We start from the raw sequence: 23885 nt of genomic DNA on the forward strand, positions 1-23885 counted from the left end.
GCATTCAGGCTCTAGGACGAAGGAGGTGTGGGGTGAGGGTAGACAAGCCCACTGTGATTCTAATTCACACAGCTTTTCTTGTTCTCCTGATGAGCTGGCACTGCCCATGAGCTGTTATCAAGCTCCAACCTTGGAGGCCTTGCAACACACCAAGACCTGCACCCCTGGCATCACCGAGGCCAAAGGGGGTCCTCCGCTGTGTGGGAGAGTATTCAGCACAGCCTCTCTACTCTGACAACGCCAGCAGGGACACTGGGAGAATACTTACACCTGCACCAGAGATGCCGCTAAGCAAAGATTCTTGGATGCATTGTTTCTTCTTTCATTTGAGGATCATTCAAAACGATCTGCAAGACATGATTGATTCAGATTGTCCGATCCTAACCTATCCCAGACCCTGCAAACCTCAGACACATTTTCATATGGCCTACAGCTGTCTCTGTGCTGCTCCAGAGGTAACAAGTGGGTTCCTGCATGTAGATCATTTCAGGCAACAAGAGTGGACACTGACTCACCTGTGCCTTTGTTTTCCTTCTCTCTGCCTTGGGTTGTTTGAGATCTTACCTGTGTATCTTTTTTTTAAAAAAAATGTTTTTATTGATTTCAGAGAGAGAGAGAGAAAAACACATCAATGATGAGAGAGAGTCATCAATGGGCTGCCTCCTGCAAGCCCCCATCAGGGATGGAGCCCGCAACCCAGGCATGTACCCTGACGGGGAATTGAGCCGTGACCTCCAGGTTCATGGATGGATGCTCAGCCACTGAGCCACACCAGCCGGGCACCTGTGCATCTTTTCAGAATCCCAGGCAATCCCTCGTTTCCTGCCTACATGACTCTCCAATCACTTTTCACGCGCCATTTTCAGATCTTAGCATTCAAACCACATCTATTGCTCCCCTTCGGGTGCTGCGGGATCCTAGAGGAGCTTTCCTCCAGGCACTGCCACCCTGCTCCCCCTGCCAGGCACCCTGTCACCCCCTCATCCCCACACACCGCTTTCCCTGGCTGACCCCGTCATCAAGGCGGATTCCTCTCTGCAGGGCTTTGCTCTGCCCCGGCCCCTGCCCCCAGGCTTCACACACCACAACTTCATTCGATTTTTTTTCCCCCCTATTTTCAGGAAATGCAGTTACTCCAACACGAGTGGGCCGTTCCCCTGGCGACCTCCTTCATTCCCTCTCGCTGACAGTCCTCCTGCTACCCTCGGTAGATTATTATTATTTATTATTTATCAGCCGCCGCACTGTACTCGGCTTCCTACAAGGTATTAAAGGAGACACCATCCCTGCGCCGAGCTTACAGCCAAGGGGAGCTGAGGCCTGCGTTAGACCTCCCAGGAGGGGACCCAGGGACGGCTCCACCGCGGGCCCAGTCCTCGGGCTGCAGAGCCAGCCCCAGAGCAGGGGCGCCCCCCAACCCCACCCCAGCCCCACAACTGACCACCCCTCTTCCCCCCGGCCTCGGCGGCTTTGCCAAAAGCAGTGGGAGGGGGCAGGAAAGGTCGAAGCCCGCAAGCCTTTCCATTTAGACGGGGGGGGGTGGGGGGGGGGGCACAGATATTTCCAATGAAATTCAAAACCAGGTGAGGGGGAAGGAGGGAGCCAGGGGACTAGAAGCCAGATCGAGGTGTCTCCAGGGAAGGGGGCCGGTGCTGAAATGGAAAGTCCGGCGCAAGGAGGAGCCCGCGTCGGGGCGCCCGGCCTGCGGGCCTCCTGGCGGGTGGGGCCCGGCCGCGCGGACGGCGCGTGGTGACAGAGGTGCGGGGCGAGAGAGCGGGTGCAGGGCGCGCGGAGCCGCGGGGGGGGGCGCGGGCGGCCAGGCTGGGGGCCCGAGGGGCGCCGTCTAACGCGGCGGCCGGGCGGTCTGGGGTCGGAGTGAACAGGCCCGGCGGCCGGGGAGCGCGGACCCCGCAGCCGGCACGCGGGGCCGGCGTCTGCGTGCCCGGCCGCGTCCTGGAGGGGCCGGGGCGAGCCGGCTCCGCTCGGCGGCTGGCGAGTCCGAGGGAGGGCGGACGCTGAGACACGATTGGACTTTTCGTTCTCAAACTTTTCTGCCAGTTTCCTCAGGTGTCGGGAGCAGGCGGGAGCTCGCCTCCGTCCCGTCCCCGCAGCCTGGGCCCGCGGGCGGGAGGCCGGGGCCGAGCCGCCGAGCCACGCGCGGTGCCTCCGCGGGCGCGGCCGCGGGGCCGGGCCGGGCGAGCCGGGCGCCGCCGCAGGGGGGCGGGGGCGGCGGGCCGCAGGCTGGGCACGCCCGCGGGCGCTCGGCCCCCGGCCCGGCGCGCGGCTGCGGGGGATCCCTGGGGCCCGGGGAGCGGCGCCCGGTGCCCGGCCCGGGGCGCCCCGCCTCCCCTGCCCGCCACCCCCGCCCACTCGGGCGCCCGCGATTGGCTCCGCCCGCCCCTGGCTGCGCGCCGAAGCCCGCCTCCCTCGCAGCTAAAGCAGACGGTACCCGGAGCGGAGCGAGCCAGAAGGGAGCATGGTCCCCGCGCCGCGGCCGCGCCAGCCCCCGCGCCGCCGCCGCCGCCGCCGTCCCCGCCGCCGCGGACCCAGCTGCAGCTCCGGCCCCGGCCCCGGCCCCGCAGCGCCCGCCCGCAGCCCCGGCGGCCGCCGCGCCTGAGCGCACCCCCGCGCGCAGCCCGAGCCCCGAGCCCCGAGCCCCGAGCGCCGAGCCCGGAGCCAGCCCAGCCCGCGGCCGCCGCGGCTGCGGGAGAGGGCGGGGGCGATGCTGCCGGAGCCGCCGCCGCCGCCGCCGCCGCCTCGGTGAGACCGCGCCGCGCCGCGCGTAGCCGCGCAGGCTGCCGGGCTGCAGGACCGACTCCCCTCTCCGGGCATCCTCCCTGGGCTGCCGGGAGGCGGCGGCGGAGGAGGCGAGCGGAAGGGGGCGAAGGCGGAGAGCGGGGACGCGAGGAGGTGGACCTGGATCCGTTTCTCCCGGCCGGGACCCGAGCGGCCGCAGCTACCGCGACCCGGCGGCGCCGTCCGCTCTCCATCAGCCCTCCTGCGCCCACCCGCGATCCCCGGCTCTCTGCGCATCGGGCCGGGGCCGGCGCCGCGCGGCAGGAGGTAAGAGCCAGCCGAGGGCGCCGGGGACGCGGCGCCGCGGACCCGGGGTCCTGGCCGCCGCGCGGGGCCGGGCCGAGCTCGGGAGCGGGGCCGGAGCACCCGGATCGCTGCGCTCGGCTCCCGCGGCGGCGGCGGCGCAGGAGCCTCCGGAGTCTGGACTCGCCAGGCTGCAGAGCCCTTGCGCCTGCGCTGCTCCAGAGGGGAAAATCGGGGGGGAAAAACTTCCTGCCCCCGGTGCGTGTGCCGGGAGCTGCCCCGGGCCAGTGTCGCCGTGGTCGGGGATGTTGGAAGCGTGCGTGACCCCCGGCCCCTGGGCAGTCCCCTGGCTGGGCCCGGCGGCGCGCGTCCCTCTCCAGGCCACCTCCCCCGAGAGGCCCAGGGCCCGGGCCGGGCTGGGGGCCAAGAGGAGGCACCCGAGGGCTGGACCCTGGGGGCGGCCGCGCGCCCTGCTCTGGGGGAAGGTGCGCGCCTCTGTGCGGCGAGGAGCGGGTTGGGTTTTCTGCCCCCACCGGTCCACAGACCCCGCAGTTGGGGACTGGGTCTCTTTACTCAATCCCAAGTAACTTTCGAGGTAGAGGAGCCTGAAAACCATCCGGAAGGGACCCGCGCAGACCTTATTCTGACCCCCCCCTTCCCTTAACACCTTGTGGGTGCCACCGTGTTTGGGGACGCGGAAAGGAGAGCTTACGTGGGTGGCGAGGCTGTGGTGTCAGGTGGGGAGGGGTTGTTTATGTGCGGGATAGTGTGGACGGGGAGATGTGCAATGGGGGACTGTAGGCGCGCACCCCGACTGCCGAGGGCTCACGTCCTGGTGCCCGGGGCCTGGAGCCGGCCGAGGGTTGTCTGCGCTCGATCGTAGCGCGGGTGAGGGCTCGGGGCAGTCCCGACCCCGGGCCCCGAGGGAGGTGCGCGCTCACCCTGCGCCCAGAGCGCGGAGCTGAGGCCGGGGTGGGTCGGGGGCAGCTCCTGGGGCAGGTGGGGTCTGCGCGGGCCGGGGAGGGCGGGGACGCGCCGCCAGCCTGCCGCCGCCGTCACGGAGCAGGGCATGGGGGCGCAGAGCTCGAGCCTCGGATGCCTGGGTCTGCCAGCTGAGAAGCCAGTTGTGGTCCCCGGGCTCCGGAACCCAGCGGCACCCGAGGCCAGGTGGCGGGTCCTTCGGCGGGTCTCGGGGGACGCTGGTGGGCCAGGCGCCGCGGGTGCCCTCGCCGCCGCCCCGCGAACGCCCCGCGCCCTCCCCGCCGTGCCTGCGCGCGGCGCGCCCCGGACTCGCGGACGCAGGTATTTATGTGGCGTTAGGCGAGACCCGGCGCGGGAGGGCGCGACGCGGGAGCTGCTGCCGCCGCGAACTTCCACTTTGTCAGCTGCGGACGTGCGGGCTCCCGGCGGCCGGCTCCAGCCTCTGGTCCACCGAGTTACGCCGGGATCGTGACTCTTCTCGCAGTGACAGGTCTGTCCTGTTGACAGCTGTCTGGACCCTAATTCCAGTCTCTTTAAAGTCATCCGTCTCCAGAGTCCTTCCCTTGCCCTGTGGTCTGAACTCGAACTCAGCCCTGGGAGGGCAGAGTTCAGGAAGGATTTTGGTTTAGGACCAATGACAGCAGACTTAATTAGCAACACTTCATTCTGGTGCTTTAAAAAATTATTTTGGGGGAGGTGTCGAGCTAACTTTTTCACTCTTTTGGGGGGGAAGGTGAACAGTTATATAGATTGTTCATCCTGACACTGGTCAGAAACGTCTGATTACACAGAGGTGGATACTTTACAGGTTGGTGGGTGTGGATGTATCCGAGTAAGTCACTCTCCTAGGTGTTTAGACGGGTATGGGGCTGTGTGCCACTGGCAAATACGGACTCTGACTGACCGGTCATTCTGAGCACACGTGACTTATCAGCCTGCTGTAAAATCAGGGAATTACTAGCATATGTGCCCTTAAACTCTATATGCATTTAATGGCATTTAAATTGGTTTATGGGCTGATGCCTTTAACCAATTTTAATAACTTTTCCGCACAAGCATCTAATACACCATATTTGTCCACGATTAAGGAAAACATTTCCTTCTGTGCCACCCCTCCGTTTCTAGCACAGTTAACGGAAATTTATAGGTCGCCAACTTTCATTTGCAAGCAACAGTCCAAACGAAATACCTAGAGTTGTACTGAAATAAAATATCCTATGGTAGCCATGGTAACAAATAGATTAAGGGTTATTGGTTTTCATCTGTATGTGATGGGGGAGGAATCTAGTGTTGTGTCTTTTTAATTATGTTCCTAATGAGTGGTGGTCATACTTCAGGTACTCAGCACGGGAGATAAGCAAGACTGAGAGTTCAGTTCTGCGAGAGGTTTATTGCAACAAAGACAAGTAGAGCCCAAGAGAATGACTTCTGCTAACTGCAGCTCCTCATATCCAGAAAGCAAATGGATGAAACCTTTCTTGTATTTCAAGTAGATGAGAATTGAGTCAGTTCCTCTAAGATTAAAAAAATGTATTTTGCTTTTAAGCTCTCATTTAATGACATCCAGCTCCTGTTTTCTAGGAATAAACACGTTAGAAGCGTGGATGTTGGTGTGGATTGAGTGTTACAGTTGTTATCCACACCTGTCAGTCTAAGTGAGGCATGTCACTAGTCTATTCAAATCTTGCCTATTTCAATATTCATGCATTTCCATGGTGATTCATCCCATCTTTGTTTACTTAGTCAACCTTATAAATCATTGGCATCAGTTTCAGTTGTGCCATCTTTTTTTTCTTTCATTTATCAATTGATTTGGCTGCAAATTATTCTAATTGAAAGCATTCCCTGCTAGTTCCCAAAAGTTTACACTATTCCTCATTATGCACAGTCATAAAGGGGTTAAATTTTTTAATAGATCCGAATAACACCAGAGATGCTAATGTAGTTTTTAGTATCTCATTTGATATGTGTATGTGCATGGGTATTTTTTTTCCTTCCTGAAGGCTTACGGTAAGGCTGCCTCGATTTATGGTCCGGAGACATCAATCCAAACCAGCAGAATTGACTAAAGGTCTCCCTCCCTCCCTTCCTTCCTTCTTTCCTTCTTCCCTTCCTTTTTTTTTTTTTTTTCCTGCCCCATATGATTCAAGGATTTTTGTATGTTTTCTGTTATACCTGGCTCAAACAGATTTGAGGACTTTGTGTATTGGAATGGGCCTGTCCTTCTAGGATCTTTTCTCTCCCAGTAGTAGCCAAAGACAGAAGTTTCTGGAGCATCAGAGGACTTTTCCAGCGCAGTATACATTGAGCCACAGCATAGTGTCCCTAGGATCACAGTAGCCTGTGGTCTCACTGAATAGGAAGTTTTGCTTTTTAAAGCAAGCGAGGGCTTTGCACACCTTCTTTCAACTTCACTTCCTAAGGACACGGGCCTGTGCTGATCACACCCTGTGTCCTTGAGGCCCATGAAGGCAAGCACTAGCGCACCGCTGACTTATTAGGATCAGGCGAAGTCATTGGAATACTCGGATGGAGAAATGGAATTATTACCACCCTGTGATCCTATCATCAGTCACCTGAGTGACTGCTTGGGGGTGGATGGAGGAAGAAACATGAGAATAAGAAAATCCAGCCTATGGTTGCTGTGGCAGAGGAGAAACTGAGGCAGAACTGTGTAGGATGACCAGGGACCACGACGTGTCTTCACAGACAGAAAACTCACCCGTCCACCCGAGTGCGCTCCCAACGACGTGTCAGTCAGAGTCTGTACTGGCTCGTGGCACACAGCCCCGTACCTGTATAAACACCTAGGACACGTGACCTACTCAACATGTTACTCACGAGATGGACTTGATCGTTTAGAAGCTGGAAGAATATTTGTAGTTTGTGCAGAAGATGTCATTTGTAATTCCTCAGGAAATCAGGGGTCATTTCCTAATATGCAATATATATATATATATATATATATATATATATATATATATATATATATTCAGTAACAAGCTCTGGGAAGTACTCTTGTTGGAAGAAATTTTACCATAGAAGTGGGCCTCATCATTTCAGTTAAGAGGGAAACGTGTGTCAGAATTCTTACCCTGCTCGTTGGATCAGAAACACGGAGATAGGACCACTCTGGAAACCAGCTCCGTGGTTCTGCCCACTAGAGCCTCACGCTTCCTTTCTTAGAGTCCTGGGTGAGAAAGGCAGCCTGTGCTTCCTTCAAGGAGATCACTTGAAAACGGGGGACATGGAAGCTGCACGTTAAGATGAGGCGAGCTGATCACTGGACGTAGCAACACTGTTACTCGTGAGATGAACTTGATCATCTTGGGGCATTTCCACCCTTAAGGGGAGAGGGGGAAGACTCCTTATTTCCCAAGAGAGGACATCGGCGTGAAACTCAGATGGTTCCGAGACTTCACCTGCAGCAGCCGATGCTGATTCAGAAGCTAGAACAGGACTGGCTGGGGACCATCACAATAGGGGGTCATGTTTGGGCCAAGATGTCAACTCCTAAAACATTGAAAGGCAGCCATTGGTCCCACCCGTGTCAATTTTTATAATTATTTTGTAGAGTGTTGAAATTTTTAAATCATTGACTCTTTTAAGGATATATATACACTCATATATACATGCATATATGCCACTTTTATTTCTTCGTTTAAATTGTAGTTAAAAAACCCAACTTAAACATGAAATTTGCCATCTTTACCGTTTTTAAGTGTACAGCTCAGCCGTGTTAATATTCCCATCATTGCGCAATGGATATCCAGAACTTTTCATCCTGCGAACTGAAACTCTCGACCCATTAACCATCCGCTTCCCATTCCCCCCTCCCCAAGCCCCTGGCAACCACCATTCTGCTTTCCCCTTCTGTGAATCTGACTACTTCAGATGCCTCATGTAAGTGGAATCGTACAGACACGTCTATGGACATGGGCCTGCAAACATCGCTTCCAGGCCCTGCTTTCAGTCCTTTTGGATGTATACCCAGACGTGGGATTGCTGTATTCTAACACTTGTTACGCTAAGACATTACACTGATCTTCTGTTTAAGAGATCTGGTGAAAATGCAGTTAACAGCACAGATCGAGACTGCAGTAGATGTGACTGACATTTGTTTTTCCTTTCCTGTGTGTGCATTTCCTGCGAGTCTCTCCAGCCTCTTACGCTTTGCTCTCAGGGCTTGCTGGAGCCGCGGCGGTATTGACGGGTGGCTAAAGGCACGGGCTTAGTGTCGGAGCTGAAGTCCTGTCTCTGGTGCCTTCTGGTTGTGTGACCTGGGAGAGATCCTTGATCTCAGGAAGCTTCAGGGTTGTTGTTGTTTTAATCTTCACCTGAAGCTATTTTTTTCATTGATTTTTTTTTTTTTTTTTAGAGAGAGTAGATGGGAGGGAGGAGGAGGGTGAGAGAGAGAGAGAAAGAGAGAGGGAAACGTCAGTGTGAAAGAGACACATCCACTGGTTGCCTCCCACATGCACCCCAACCTAGACTAGGGATCGAGTCTGCAGCCCAGGTGTGTGCCCTTGACGGGGAATCGAACCTGAGGCCCCTCGGTCCTCAGGCCAACACTGTAATCACTGAGCCAAACCGGCCAGGGCTTAGTTTTCTTTTTTGTATGAAAATGGAGGCGATAATCATGGCTGAGTTAACCCTGGTAAACCGGCACCCCAGTGTCTGGCCTGGAGAAGTGGTTTAGAAAGGAGAGCTTAGGGGATGTAGCGGTAATGGAAGAGGCGGCAGGAGGCGCCCCGGGAGATCTCAGACGCCGTAGACACCCATCCTGTTCAATGTGATCACACTCGTTCTCATTGTGTGCCAGAGTGTGTACGTACTGTGTTCTGTGAGTCTCCTCACCAGTACTTATTCTGAAATGCATAAGAGATTTGCATCACAATTTCAATTGTTAAAAATATCCTTGAGTGGATTTGATATATGAACTTTTAATTCCATTTTTAGTGTCATAATTTTAGACTTGATGTGGATTTTAGAGGTCAGCTAATCCACCAAACCTGTATCAAGCCCCAATAATATAATAATAACAATAATAATAGCTTCCAGTTATGGCTGCCCACTGTATTTTAGTACTTTACATATATTATCTCTAATCCTCATATCAACACTGCGAGGTGGGGATAATCCACATTTTACAAATGAAGATGAGACTCAGAAAGGTAATCAACTGGCCCCAGGCCACAAATCTAACCACGTTGTACAGCTGGGTTTGAACCCAGGTCCGTCAGCCATCAGCCGTCTTGTCTTGTCTTTCCTGCGTGTGTGTGTGTGTGTGCGCCCACGTGTGCACGCGTGTGCCCATGTGTGATACTCCAGACTGGGTCTCAGTGCATTGGCACCGCTTCACGTTGCCCGTTACGTGCCAGATATTGCCTTGTCTGTGCCAATTAACATTTTAAATAATTCTCTGAGAGGGAAGGTGAGCTTAAATAAGAATATTTACCAGGCCTGACCAGCGTTCATCATACTTTTGGATTTGCCCACCTGCTTCCATTTACTGTGGTTCCTAGAAAGCTAACGAGAAAAACTTTCAGATGCTTGAGTAGCATCTGTTTCCCTATTGAGCCCGTGTCATAAATAAGTAGCAAATTAAAGAATAGAAACAGTGTAGAAAGGATTAAGGGTATACCCAGGGGTGACTGAAGACTGACCTGGGCTTGTTCGCTCCACTCCCCAGTGCCTGGCACAAACCTCTTTAGTAGAAATATTTGCCTGGATAGGTTGACGCCCAGAGACAGTGTGGGGGCAGAGACATCAGAGCCTGGGTTTTAGATTCTCCGGCACTCCACTCATCTGTTAAATATGCTTGCTGATGAATTCTAAGGAATCTAAACAGAATCTTCTAGGATTTATGACCTGAGACGTTGAAGACTAGTTTTCTCGAAGCTTCATTCCAGCGATGACTTGGATGTACTGAGAGTCGACACAAAGCTCGTCCTTCATAGCACACGTCCTTGCAAGGTGTTGTCCCCACTCAGATTTTTGAATTCGGGGGGTTTCATAAAAGCATTGTTTTAAATAAAATGAAGCACCTAGAAATCATATGGGGAAGGGCAGGAACACTGTGTTTTCCAACTTCAGTCTTGTGTTTGTTCTTTAGATTACTTTTGTTTTTATTTTTGTCGTTGTTTGGGGGTTTTCTGGAGAGGGGTAGAGGGTGTGAATAGAGCCTGGAGCAGATCTCACAAAGATGCCTTTGCTCCCAGTTTTAACTCTTCCAACCCTCCTTCAGCCAAGTGGAGGCTCCTTCAGCATGACATTCTCGGCGAGGAAGGCGCGGGCACAGTGCGGTGATCAACCCGGCACCTAAGTGACGACGCAGGAAATGCCGGGCGAGGGTCAGGCTGCAGAGGGGCCCTGTCCCTGGGTGGACGCGGGCTCCTGGGTGCCTGCCCGCCCAGTTCCACCGCCTCCCCTTCCTCCTTCCCCGGGTTTCTACCCTAAAGGCAGCCTGGGGTGTGCGGCTTCCTGTTCTTAACGCATCCCGCAAACTCAGAGCAGGGCGGGTTTGGGCGTGGGGGCGAGTGTCGTGCAGAGCAAATGCAGGGCCGCTGCGGGCTCTGTCCTGCCCACAGCACGGTGGCCACCGGGTGGGCGTGAAGAGGGTGCCCGCCTGCATTCGTGTGTGTCCCTGTGAGCCTCTCTGACACTGAGAGGGCCACAGGGCCTGCGCTCAGGAGCCGCACGTCCACAGTGATCCTGAGGCCATTTCGGTGCAGCTCTGCACTGTTTTGACCTCCTGAGGTGTGGGTATGTGACTCTGCCATCGAATTCCCCTATTTGGTTGACGTGCAGAAATCTGAGGTGACCATGCTCTAACCCTGCTCTCGGAACTGAGCGCAAGGGCACGCAGTTTGGGAAGTGTAAGCACTGCATTTGGAAGCTGGCTGGTGAGCCCTGGAGGCGGCGTGCAGCGTGTGTGCGTGTCTGTGCCTGTGTGTGTGTTTGTGTGTATGTCTGTGTCTCTGTGTGTGTCTCTGTGTGCCTCTATGTGTGTCTGTGTGTGTATGTTTGTGTCTTTGTGTATCTGTGTATGTGTCTGTGTGTGCCCGTGTCTTTGTGTGTGTGTCTGTGTCTATGCCTGTGTGTGTGTGTCTCTATCTGTGTGTGTGTGTGTCTCTGTGTGTCTGTGTCTCTGTGTATGTGTCTGTGCCTCTCTGAGTCTGTGTGTGTCTCTGTGTGCGTGCAGGTGTCTGTGTGTGTGCACGCCTCTGTGAGTCTATGTGTGTGTCTCTGTGTGTGTCTGTGTCTCTGTGTGTGTCTCTGTGTGCGTGCATGTGTCTGTGTGTGTGTCTCTGTGTGTGTGTGTGTCTCTGTGTGTCTGTGCCTCTCTGAGTCTGTGTGTGTCTCTGTGTGCGTGCGTGTGCCTGTGTGTGTGTCTCTGTGTGTGTGTCTGTGCCTCTCTGAGTCTGTGTGTGTCTCTGTGTGCATGCATGTGTCTGTGTGTGTGCACGTATGCACAGCCGATCTGGTTCCTGAAGAGCCTGCTGTAAGAGGAGTGCTGTAATCTATTCGGTTCATGCTGTTCCAACCAGCTTTAATCATCACAACTTGAATAATATTCAAACTGTGAAAGGAACATATTTCTTGCTGAAGCCTAGGTGTGCCAAGTGGAAGCCAAAGCTCCTCAACGTAGGATCTATGGCAACACGTTGCAAAAAAAGAGAACACCTGGACTGCTTCGCACGACGGGGGAAAACTGCCTTTCTCCACAATCAAATGGCCTGAAGATTTTAAGTTTCCTCCTTTCACCCCGGCTGGGTGGCTCGGTTGGTTGGAGCGTCGTCCGTGCACCAAAAGGTTGCGGTTCACTTCCCAGCCAGGGCACGTACCTAGGCGGCAGGTTCGATCCCTGGTCGGAGGCAACCAATCGATGTTTCTCGCATCGCTGTCCCTCTCCCCCTCCCTCTCCCCCCTCCTCTCTCTTCCTTCCTCTCTCTCTAAAAAGTGAATGAACATGTCCTCAGGGGAGGATTGCAAAACGAAAAAAATGTCCTCCTTTCCATCCCAGAGGAAAAAATGATTTTCATGGAAACCACGCTCCATGGACATCACCACCCCTCTTGTGAGCTGAAGGGACACCTGCCCCTGCGCCCAGGTACCTGCCAGGGTCTGAAGGGGAGTCTGGCGGTGCAGGCGCTCCCTGGAGGGAGGGGAGGTGGGCTGCGTGACCGGGAGGCACCCGTGACTGGGACATAAGGGGAAGGTCGTGGGCAGAGTGGAGAGACTGGTGGGAAAGCAGCTTGAACGACGGCCTTACTGGGATAAAGACACACAAACTGCCATCCTGTAGCAAGGGCCCCACCCTGGGTTTCTAAGGGACATCTCCTGCCTGTCCCCACGCCCCCTCCCTCATATCCCCTGTGAGAAGGACACTCCAGAGCCGCCCCCTGCTCAGGTTCCCACCTGGGAGCCTAAACCTTGTCTCCTAGACTCTGCAGAAACTACGCAAAGACATCTCTGCTGGGGAGGGTGCCTGGGGGAGGCTGCCGGGTGGGGTGGGCACTCGCTGGACTGTGAAGTCACAATTCCAGAGCTGTCACTGTCGGCTGTTCTTTATTCCTGGTGTGTCTCCCAGGATGTCGGTCTTCAGAAACATTTTTTGAAATCTGGAATAGACACCGAGGCCAGGTACAGTCTCTTGGTCGTAGGAAATGGGTGAGGCAGTTGCCTTTCTGACTCCCAGCTCCTGTGGTCCGTGTGACCAGGGGGCCACTGGGTGTGGGGACCGGTGTCGGGGATGTGAGATTGATATCTAGGGACTGAGCGTGGAACAGTGCGGAGGGTGAGACTCGGTTTCCAGTCGTGCACAAAGTTACAATGAAAACGTGTTTACTTTAACTCAACAACAAACAAACAGCGTGATTTTAAAAATGGGCAAAGGACTTAAATGGACATTTCTCCAAAGGAGATGTACAAATGGCCAGTAAGCACATGAAAAGATGCTCAACACCACGCTGGTCATTAGGTAAATGCCGATGGAAACCACCACGAGATGCCTCTTTACACCATTAGGATGACTGTAATAAAAACAGACAGCAAATAAGAAGTGTTGGTGCAAATGTGGAGAAATTGGAATCCTTATGCGCTGCTCGTGGGAACGTAAAATGGTGTAGCCGCTAGAGAAAAAGGTGTGGCAGTTCCTTTAAAAAATTAAACGTATAATTACCATACGATCCAGCAATTCTACTTCTGGGTATGTTCCCAAAAGAAGGGATAGCAAGGACTAGAAGAGAGATCTGTACACCCATCCACGTTCATAGGAGCAGCATTCGCAACAGCCACAATGTGGAAGCAGCCCAAGTATCCATCAGTGGACGAATGGATAAATAAAATGTGCCATATGCAGACAGTGGAATAATAGTCAGCCTTAAAAAAATAAAAGCAGGAAGTTCTGGCCCTGACTGGTGTGGCTCAGGTCTCGGGCTCGATTCCCAGTCAGGGCACATGCCCGGGTTGTGGGTTCCATGCCCAGTCGGGGTGCGTGGTTTTTCTGGTGTCAGTGTTTTTCTTTCTCTTCCTCTCCCTTCCTATCTCTCTAAAATCAATAAGGTCATGTCCTCGAGTAAGGGTTAAAAATAAAAACAATAATAAAAAGAAAGGAAATTCTGAAACATGCCACAACGTGGATGAATGTTGACGACATTATGCGAAGTGGAGTAAGCCAGTCGCGAAAAAGGCATATTGTAGGATTCCAGATATATGAGGCACCTAAGAGTCGTCAAATCCATGAAGACAAAGTAGAGTGGTGGTTGCCAGGGGCTGAAGAATTGTTTTTTAATGGGTATGGAGTTCCAGTTGGGCAAGGTGGAAAGGTTCTGGAGATGGACGGATGGTGGTGATGGACCTAATGCTGCTGAACTGTACATGTCAATGGTCAAAATGATGTCTTATGTTGTATATTTTTGCCACAGTAAAAAAATTGGACTTCTAAACATATTCCAAGCCAGTTCTCCTAATTCTTTAGACAGTTTATCGTGGGTTTGGTTATTTGAGAGGATGGTTTTTAAGAAGGAAACTTGGTTAATTAAAAGAAATCAGGGATGTCAAGTATGTAAAAACAAAAAAGAACATTGAAAAACAGAAAACAATGCCATGAGGTTAGCAGTAGACATCTTTCTACTTGTAAATTCTCCAGATTTTTAAAAATAATCAGCGTATTTTTCATAATGGGAAAAATAAAAACTTGTTTAACAAGGGAAAGAAATTTAACTGCAAAAATAAGGTTAACTTTTGCCACCCTCAATAAGCGTTTGTGTATATACCCACCCAAATCTGAGGAAGACATGAAAAGGACAGGCCATGAGGTGGAAGAAATTTTCAAACAACCAGTTTTGAAAAGGGAGGAAAGAACAACATAGTTTCTTACAGTTCTGTATCGGATATCCCTCACTGAACCTCAGGCTCCCCTGAAACGAACAATCCTCTCAGGGCTCTCTCTCCTCCTGGGGCTCTTTCCTGCAGGATCCAGGATCTGGGGGGTGCTTCGTGAGCGTAGCTAAGCTAAAGCAGGCGTGCACCCTTTAAAGCTTGCCTCGCCGGATGCAGTGGCAGCTTCTCAAATAACGGTGCCCCCAAGTGGTCGCTTGTACCTGTAAATTACAGCCAGCGGAATGGTTGCAATTAACCCGGTCTTGGAAAGCAGGGTGACTTTTTTTTTTTCTATCATCATCCAGAATCAATTACCATTTAATTGATGATGGTGACAATCCACAACACAAAGGAGTGAGAAAGGGAGGAACCAACATTACTCTGTGTGTGTGTGTGTGTGTCTGCAGAGCAAACGACAGGGAAGAATTTTCTCAATGTTTACCTTCCCCATGCTCCTCCCAAAAAAAGTGTGTGCGTGTGCATGTGCGTGTGCGTGTGCGTGTGCGTGTGCGTGTGTGTGTGTGTGTGTGTGTGTGTGTTTACAGTTGCAAAGGGGCCTGGCCAGAAGGGGTGTGCATGGCTGGGAGGGGAGCCCTCCCCAGATTCTGGGGCCTTGGTTTCTGTTTCTCGGGAGCCCTCCCCCAGGCCTTTGCCGCCTGCTTCTCTGCAGCCGTAGGTCTGTGAGAGCCTCCTCGGCAGCCTGGCGGAGGCTGGAAGTGTAGAGGGAATTGTGTTTTCGTAGAAGGCTTTCCCTCAGCTACAGATTTAAAAGGAGGAAAAACTTTCCGTTCCTCAGCCACGGTGAAATGCACCAGGCTTCTTGTGAAATGCTCGTGATTACAAGCTCATCTTATATAATTTTATTGTTTCCCGTGGCTGCCTGCCAATCTCAGGTGATGGGTTCCTGGGAGCAGGGAAGAGGCAGATTCTGGGGATGATAAAAGGAAAAAAAAAGTCACCCAGTCATTAGCAAGTCGCACTGAAGTTGAGCAAGGACAACGGTTATCTTTGTGCGATGCTGCTTAAGATAAGCAGGACTGGCTAAGTGAGACTCCCCGAGGTGAACCCCGCCCCGTTCAGTGGCCTTCTGGAAAACGTACTTTCACTTTAACAAAGGGTGGATGTTTGAAAATGTTTTTAAAGCTTTACATCTAATGAAGGAATTCTCTTGAATAACCACGATTCCAGAAATCTCTGGCGCTGCCGAGGTGGTCCACTGTCACGCCCACAAGAGGGCATTTTCTCATCAACTACGGTAAAAACCATTTGTTTTTCTACGGGGAAGCCGGGAGGCCTGGAGGAAGGAGAGTGTTAATCAGAGGCAGGGGGTGGAGAGCGGCCTGCAATTGAGTTGTGTGTGTGCCTCCACTTCACGTGTCCTGCCCGCGCGAGCCGGCGCTGGAAAGCTGCTCGCTGCGCTTACTCTGTTTTTAATGTCTTACTCCCAGAATGACTGGGCACCAAAGGGAACCTTTACAAGAGTGTATTTTTCCAGATACAAGGTACCACGCGCTGGTATGTAGCTAGTATGTAGTGTACGTCGCCAGGGTTCATTCCGAGAACTGGCGTTGCCCATCATGACTTCGGTGCTGAATTTGATTTGCTAACATTTTTTTTTCAATATGCTTTCACTGATCTTAGAAAGGGAGAGAGAAAGAGAGAAACACTGACGTGAGAGGGAAACAGCAATAGGCTGCCTCCCACCTGCACCCACAACTGGGGATGGAGCCTGCAACCTGGGCACGCGCCCTGACCTGGAATCGAACCAGCAACCCTTCGGGGCACGGGAAGACACTCAACCAGCTGAGCCACACCGGCCAGGGCGATTTGCTAACATTTTAAGTCTGATCCAAGCCCTTCTGTACAAAGAGCCCCCCACCGTCTCCAACTCCACCTTCCTTTATTTATTTAACAGCTATTTATTCAGCATCTACAACTATGTGTCAACACTGAGCCAGGCCAAGACTCTGTCCTCATGGGACATACATTCTCCATAAGGAGACTTAACTTAAAAAAGAAAACAGCTAAATCCTGGAGTGTAGCCTAGATAATTATAAATGCTATGTGGGCAAAGGAAAGAGGTGGCTATTTTGGACTGGGTAGTTAGAGATGCTTCTCTGAAGAGTAACAAATGTTCTAGTTTTATTTAATCAGCACAATACTATTTGGATTACAAATGTAATAAATCCTTTAGACTCCCTTCAAAACAGTTACTTGTAGTGCTTATTATGATGAAAATGGGGGCAGCAACATGGAATTGCCCATTACTCATTTGTTAAGTTGTATTTATTTAAAAATTACCAACTACTCTTTACCCCATCATTTAAAAAAACGAATATTTTAACACCAAAGAGTACGATGAATAAAAATCACAGAATACAGCGCAGTTGGATAAATGTAGTGTTTTGGAAAATTCCTACATACTCTTGAGTTTTCTCACTTTCCATTAACCTTGAGAACTTCATCACGGGCTTGTCCTGCTCATGACAATTGTCCACTTTCCCCAACCACAAGGACCAAGCTGCAGAAGGTGCAGAACTGGCAGCTCTGTCGGCATCTGTTCCGCAGGCCTGCCCAGCTCTCGGCCTGACATACAAGCCACAAGCGCAGAAGGCAGGCAGCATATCCCCGCGCTGGTGATCTAGGATACTTGCAGGGCCATCTAGCCCGAGAGCTACAATGGCCTTAGAGACCCATGTGACATTTTCTGCAGCCAGGAGCCAAAGCTCTACTTTGAAGATAGGTTTTGGAAGGTCAGAGCAGTATGGGCTAGGCAAATCTAGGAGGGCTTCGTGGGGGAGGTGTGCCTTCAACCTGGCCTTAAAAGAGAGAGAGGTTTAAGGAAGAGGGTCATGAGTCAATATTGCCCATCCACTGTGTAATATTTTCAGGCATCACAATGTAATAATCTCTAAAAACCTCCTGTGTAGAGGTGGTGGTGGTTACTATTTTGTGATCTTTCCTTCCAGTCATTTTGTTTTGCATTTTTACAGTCACTGGGGCCATGTTGCATGTGAAATTTTGGGTCTTGGCTTTTTAACTTTGGAACAGTCTCTCGTGTCATTAGCAATGATTCTTAAACATCACTTCTTAACGCCGCAGTCATCATGCCTGTGCTCTGCTTTATCAGCCAGTCCCGTCTGGTGCCTCTTTCCTTCAACAGCATCCTTGCGGGATTCTCATGTGTTGTTTTTGGTCCATAATTTTGGTGTCAGACAGACCTGACGCGTCTCGGCTGTGAGGGTAACACCAGGCTCCTTACATTGTCCACCCCGGCCTCGTCTTTCACGTGTCACCCGGACATAAGAGTAGCAGCCAACGGGGCGGTGGTGAGAGTTACATGAGAGAATGTTCTGGATAGAGTTCTAGAAATAGAATTACCGAGCTTTGATATTTTAAAAATTATACAACTTTCCAGCTACTGAGAGTAGTGTTTTTTATAGAAATTTTTAACAAAAAGGAAAATCATGCCTAACCTCGTCACTAAAAGATAAAAACAATGAACATTTTAGAATCTATTATTTAATAGTCACTCTGAGCAGAGCTGAGCTTGTGCTATCCCTCTCCCTCTCTCTCTCTCGCCTGCTTTTTTCCCTCTTAACCTGGTGTTGATGTTCCGTTGCCATGCCTTCGGAGACCTGATCTTAAAAGGCTATATTTCATTATATAATGTGCCATATTTAATTTAACTAACTTCCTATTGTTGGATATTTAGATAACTCAGTGATTTGCTGTTATAAATGGCATCACAATCAGGTGTTGTTGAGCATAAATATCTGCAGACGTTTTAGATTATTTCCTTAGGATTAATTCCTAGAACTGGCACTTCCAAATCGGAGGTAGGAACATACTGAAAACATCGATCTGTATCGACACATCGCCCCCAGAAACCCTGTGCTATTTACTCTCCCATAAATAGCGCATGAACACCCATATTACCGCGCTCTCACCTATTACCATCTTTATAAATACCTCAGTCTGTTGCACGGATGAGTTATGGTGCCTCGTGGTCTCAGTTTGCCCTCCCTTGATTACCAGCAGGCCGGAGCATTTGTTTCTATTTATTGACACCCCTGTCCTTTGTCTGTTCTTCTATTTATATTCGTCTTTTTCTTATTGATTTGTGAGAGCTCTTCATGCATAAGAAGATATTAACCTTTCGGTGTAATGTTAGAAATATCTTTCCCAGTCTGTCATTTGTCTTTTAAATGCGCCTATGGTTTCTTGGTTATACAGAAGCCCTTAATTTGCTATTTATCAGCCCTTTTCACTTTGATCTTTCCTCCTGTTTTTATGCTTAGAAAATCCTCTCCTAGCTTGGCTTTCAATATCTGTTCATTCACCTTTTTTTCTATGTGTGCGATGGTTTCATTTTAAAGATTCAACCTTTTATCCAGTTCTAAGTTATCTCGTTTTGTTACACGATGTGAGATAGGAATTTAACTTTTTTTCTTAATAGCTAAGTAATTCTTCCAGTTCTATTTATTGAGGATCTTTCTTTCTCCCTGATTTGAAAGGTTCCTTCTCTCATACCCTAAATTCTCAGATAAGCTAGGGCATGTTTCTCTCTGATGTAGGGCTATATCCCATGAATATAATTATGTTATGGTTTAAAATCTGGCACCACGGATCATCTTCATTATTATTTTCCAAAATATTTTTACCTACCATCTCTGACATATCGAATAGCCCCAGTAAACTTCAGAATCTTGGACCAAGCTAAGAAAATCTTTTGTTGAGTCTTTTTTACATGACATTCATATGAATAAAATGGCATTTATAAGTTGATGTAAAGAATTGACACCCCGACCATAATATGGGGCCTTCTCATTCAGGAACTTGTGCGCGCTCTTTCTGTTTACTTAAGTTTACTTTCAGATCTTTCTGTCAACATTCATGGTTTCCTCCACATGAGCTCCATTCTTAGAAATGTCATTGCTCACTGATACATATACAGGGTGTCCCCCAAAATATGTATGCACACTTTAACAGCTGAGAGCTCAATTTGGAAAATGAAATGTATTTTAATAAGCACTGCCTTTATAATTATCCAAAGCGTGTGTATACATTTTGGGGGGACACCCTATAGATAAAGACCTTTCTGTCCAATTTTCTAACGACTTTTTACTGACAAATAAGAAGGCTGTTAATTTTCAATGTATTTCTTTTCTACCTTGCCAGGGTATTGAAGTTTATCATGAATAGAATTATTTTAAGGCTTTTAAAACATGCTGATCATTTTGCTGAAAGGGGTGTGTATACAACCAGTGGTGTCTGGGAGAGCCTTTACTATCATTTTTTAAGAATCTTCATTAATTTGGAGGAAAATGGCATCTCATTATATCCTAGATACCATTTCAGAGACATTTCTGACACTGCAGCTGAGGCCTGGTCAGTATAATTTGTTTGGGGCGTGCAATCCCAGGATGCAGTACCTTTGTGCAGGCCCCCCCTGAAGCAGTGGTGACGGCTCTGGTGGCTCTGATGTCCTGAAGGGGGCAATTTTGAAACAGGAGTTTGAGGCTCACAGCCCTGCCGTGTGGGGGGGGGTGGCAGGGGCTGATCATAAAGGAAACTCCAGCAGCTAGCTCTGCACACACGTCCCAGACTGTTTGGGTAGCGCCTGCTGTTATTGATGTTGGGTTTAATTTCACCCAGATGTGCGCTCACAGCCAGACAGACTTGAATGTGAAGAAACAATCAGAAGCCACTTGCCCCATTGTCCAGCCCTAAAGGACACTCAAGATTTCCATTCACCGCACAGCGACAACCCCGTAAAGTGAGCAGAAAGAGGAGGGGGGCCGGCCAGCAGCATCACTGTAACCTCCAGGCGCTTTGTTCTCAGCAGCTCGACCGAGCTCAGGTCCGTTGCCAGCTTCCCCGAGTTAAGGCCTCGGCCTAGTTGTGGGAAGGAGAGGGTTTCTCCTACCCCGATTCTCCCCAGCATATGGCCCGGGGGTGGGCGCGGAATCTCCCCACAGCCCGCACAGACGGCTGGTGCACACGCCGAGGGGGTACACTTCCTCCGTCAGACACTCCACTTGCACTCTCTGCGTTTCATGCCAGTTTGGGAAGGTTGTTTCTCTCCCACTTGAAAACCTTCCTCCGAATGAATGTGTTGCCATCAGCAAGTCCTCTGTGTTGTAACTGTCTCCTCCGGAGCAGCCTGTGAGGCGAGGCACCCTCCCTCAATAAAACCCAAACCCCGGATTCGTGGTTCAACAAATACCAGTACCTTCTGCGCGCCCGGCCGCGCGCTGGGCACTGAACTCCACGCGGAGCAGCGGTGCGCCTGGCTCTTCCCCTCGGGAGCTGGCAGTCCAGGGGGGCAGATGGGTGCCTACCGGAGTTCAGACAGGAGGCACCCTGCGTGGAAGAGGGAGCCTGGCCTCAGCTTGGGTTCTGGGAGTAGGATGACTGACTGAGCTGTAAAGGAATGGTTGACCTCAGGATTTAAAGGGAGGGGACTGTGCATTGCAGGCAGAGGGGACAGGTGTACTGTGGCCCTAATAGAGAGTGTGACGTGTTCAGGAAAAGGGGAGATGGCCAGGGAGGGTGGAGCTGAAGGCAAGGGGGCATGTCGTCCGGGAAGAGACTAGAGAGTTAGGTAGGGAGAGGCCTTGCAGGGTCTTGCTGGCCACAGATAGATTCTGTCTTTATTGCAGGAGCACTGGCTGGCTTTGGTGGCTTTTAAGCAAGGAAATGGTGTTTTTGGAAATGTGATGCTGGCTGCCACATGGGACCCTACTGAAGGACACTGAGGGAGAGCGTGGGGCGGTCAGGTAGTGAGGGTTGCCAGAGTCCAGCAGGAGTTGATGGCTGCAGATGGACTAGGTGATGGTGCAGGTGGAGAGAAGTCAGAGAGTCTGAGACATATAAAAGGTGGAGCTGGCAGGCCTTGGTGGCGGGGTGGACATGGGGAAGTAAAGGAGAGGGATTTCTTAACAGGGAAACCCAGCTTTCTAGTCTGGGGAACTAGATGGATAAGGTGCTATTATTGATGGTGTTGGGAGCGCTGGGAGGAGACGGTTTTGCTCAGGACCAGGTGTGAGGGCTCCTGGACTTGGCCGTGGTGGCAGGTAGGCAGTAGATGTGTGGGTCTGGCTCTCACTCAGAGGGGAGACCAGGGCCAGAGATGTACATTTTTGAGGGTTCATCCAAATGAGACTCGGGGAGAATCTTAGAGGCAGGGAACAGGCTGTGAGGCCAGACAGCCGGCCACAGTCCTCCTGGGCCCTCTTGCTGTTTCTCGCTACCACTGTGCTCTGGTTCAGAGGCGGTGCTTTCCCAGGTAGGGAGATTTCCTGTGGCCCCTCCACCGTGTACTGGCTGAGTCAGCACTGGAGGTAATAAAAGAGGCATAAACACAGAGAAACCACATGTCTCAACAGTCCACTCTGTAAGCTTTTGCTTGTCTCCAGGCTCCTAGGTTCCACCCTTCAGGGTAAGTCTCTGAGTAACAAGATGGAACCAGCGTCTCTCCTGCCCCCTCCCTCCTCTGTCCTGAGCTTTCCCTTCCTCCCAGCCCCTCATTTCTGAATGACAAGCCAACCATTTTGTTACATGAGCCAAGAACATTAAATTTGCTTCAATTCAAGATCATTTATAGAACCATACATGCAACAAGTGTTTATTAAACATCTGTGAGCCAGGCACAGTACATGGGTAAAAACGGTGAGGAAAGCATCGTCATATGCCTCCTAAGGTCCCTCTAGTCTAGGAAAGAGCTGGGATTATGATGTTGATGTGACAAATGCTAAAATAGAAGGCTGTCCAAAATCTCAAATGAGACCAGGTGAGGGAAGGGCATGCTGAGTAGAGTCAGGGAAGGACTGGGGTGAATGGAATATGTTATGTGTAGCAAAGGGCATGAGCGGGGCAGTGGGGCATCTTGGGCAGAAGAAAGAGGTGGATAAGGGGAGTTATTTGGGGAATGTGAAATGGTTTCCATGACTGGGCGATATTGCACATGTGTTAGAAAGGTTTATGTGTGTGTGTCAGAGAGAGAGAGAGAGGGAAAGAGACGGGTGGACAGGCATGGTAATGAGGTGACACAGGGAGATGAGTTGTGATGCCTAAGCTGCCAAGGTGGGCAGCATCCAGATAGCGCAGGGCCCTGGAAGGAGTTGTGAGTTTGGCAGCTCCCAACATCAGCAGCATTGAGTGATTTGTTCTGAGGGTCTCCTTGGGCTCTTGGGGCAGAGCTGAGAAAGTTAAATTCCTATCTGAGTCACTTGGGCCCCAGGCACAGGCTTGATCTAATGACTACCTCCTTGAAGCGCCAAAATGTAAGTCATGATGTTTTTCGACTCATGTTCCCGCTGGAATGACCTTTAGTTTCCTTTAGGCGTGTCTTACTAGGAAATGTCACAGGGCTCCGACCTCAGGCAGCTGGGCTGGGCTGCCTCCAGCCCCTGTGACCAGATCCAAGGGCTGGGGTGCTGCAGGGTTGTGGAGCAACCAGCTCACACCTGGATCTGCTCAGGACTTGTTAGTAGTTGGATTTCAGAGAAGGAATAGAAACAAATCCATGCCATTGCTCTGAATTCAAGTCATAAGCCCTGCTTATGATTCCTGGACCAGGCTCTCATCAGCTCTTTATTGAATGCTCATCCCAGTTGGTTGTAGGTACTGGGGGCAGAGGAAGGTGACTGGGGGAAACAGGAAGCATGCTGGAGACAAGGCAGGTGGCATTGCCAGCCTGTGGAATACAGTGCCCAAGCTTGACGGGTAGATATAAATAGTGCCGCCTAGACTGAGTCTCCCTGCAAGGCTGGGGAGAGGCCGTAGGACCTGACCATCACTGTCTTTAGGGAAAGGGAGACTGTGACCCCTAGATCTTGGGATGGTGCTGTAACAACCAGAGAGAGTGGACCAGAAGCGTACTGGGAGGTCTTCTGAGCTCCAGGCTAAAGAGTTCCAGAGGTTCTTTCAGAAGATGGCCATCCTGCATTTGGTAGATGAAAAAGGTGGTAAGTGCCAGGTTTGGGTGACTGCATGAGCACCTGCCCAGGTCTTTTGCTCAAGTCAAAGGCAGTGCTACAGATCTCCTCTGCCAGGTCTCACGAGGTCAGCCAGGGTCCACGTGATGTGCCAAAGATGACTTATCTGCCTCTCTCAAGAAGCTTAGAGCTGAAGTGCCCTTTCACAAATGGGAAAATGGCAGGTCTGGGCCCTGTCATGGGAGATGGCTGTTCAGGCTCCTCCCTGCATCCCCCCCGCCCCCCACTGCTGACTGTTTGATTGTTTCCAAGTCACCGTTAATGCTGTAAACCACTACTTGTCACTTCGCCAAACTCCCATGCTCTTACTTAAGCGTGATTCACGCACTGGATGTTTTTGACATTTGAAGATTACTTGCTTCTCTGGGCAGTTTTCTTCTTTGCCTTCAAGAAAATGCCTACAGTTCTCTATTTTATTTGGCGAAAGGTGAGGCCCAAGGAGTAGATAATGAACTGGTTGAACCAGGGGACCCTGGA

The 23885-nt window shown here is 51.2% G+C and overlaps 1 protein-coding gene across 1 annotated transcript in view; it reads left to right on the forward strand.

Annotated features, from left to right (window-relative positions):
• The first annotated feature begins 2670 nt into the window (after positions 1-2670).
• The window catches only part of KLHL29 (kelch like family member 29), a 249194-nt gene continuing 227979 nt past the window's right edge, over positions 2671-23885 (forward strand). Inside the window, exon 1 of the mRNA XM_081156708.1 lies at positions 2671-3063. The gene's annotated coding sequence lies outside the window, so the exon portion shown is untranslated. The remainder of the gene's footprint in view (positions 3064-23885) is intronic.

This window comes from Miniopterus schreibersii, assembly GCF_964146895.1.
Source record: "Miniopterus schreibersii genome assembly, chromosome: 13".
NCBI lineage: Eukaryota > Metazoa > Chordata > Mammalia > Chiroptera > Miniopteridae > Miniopterus > Miniopterus schreibersii.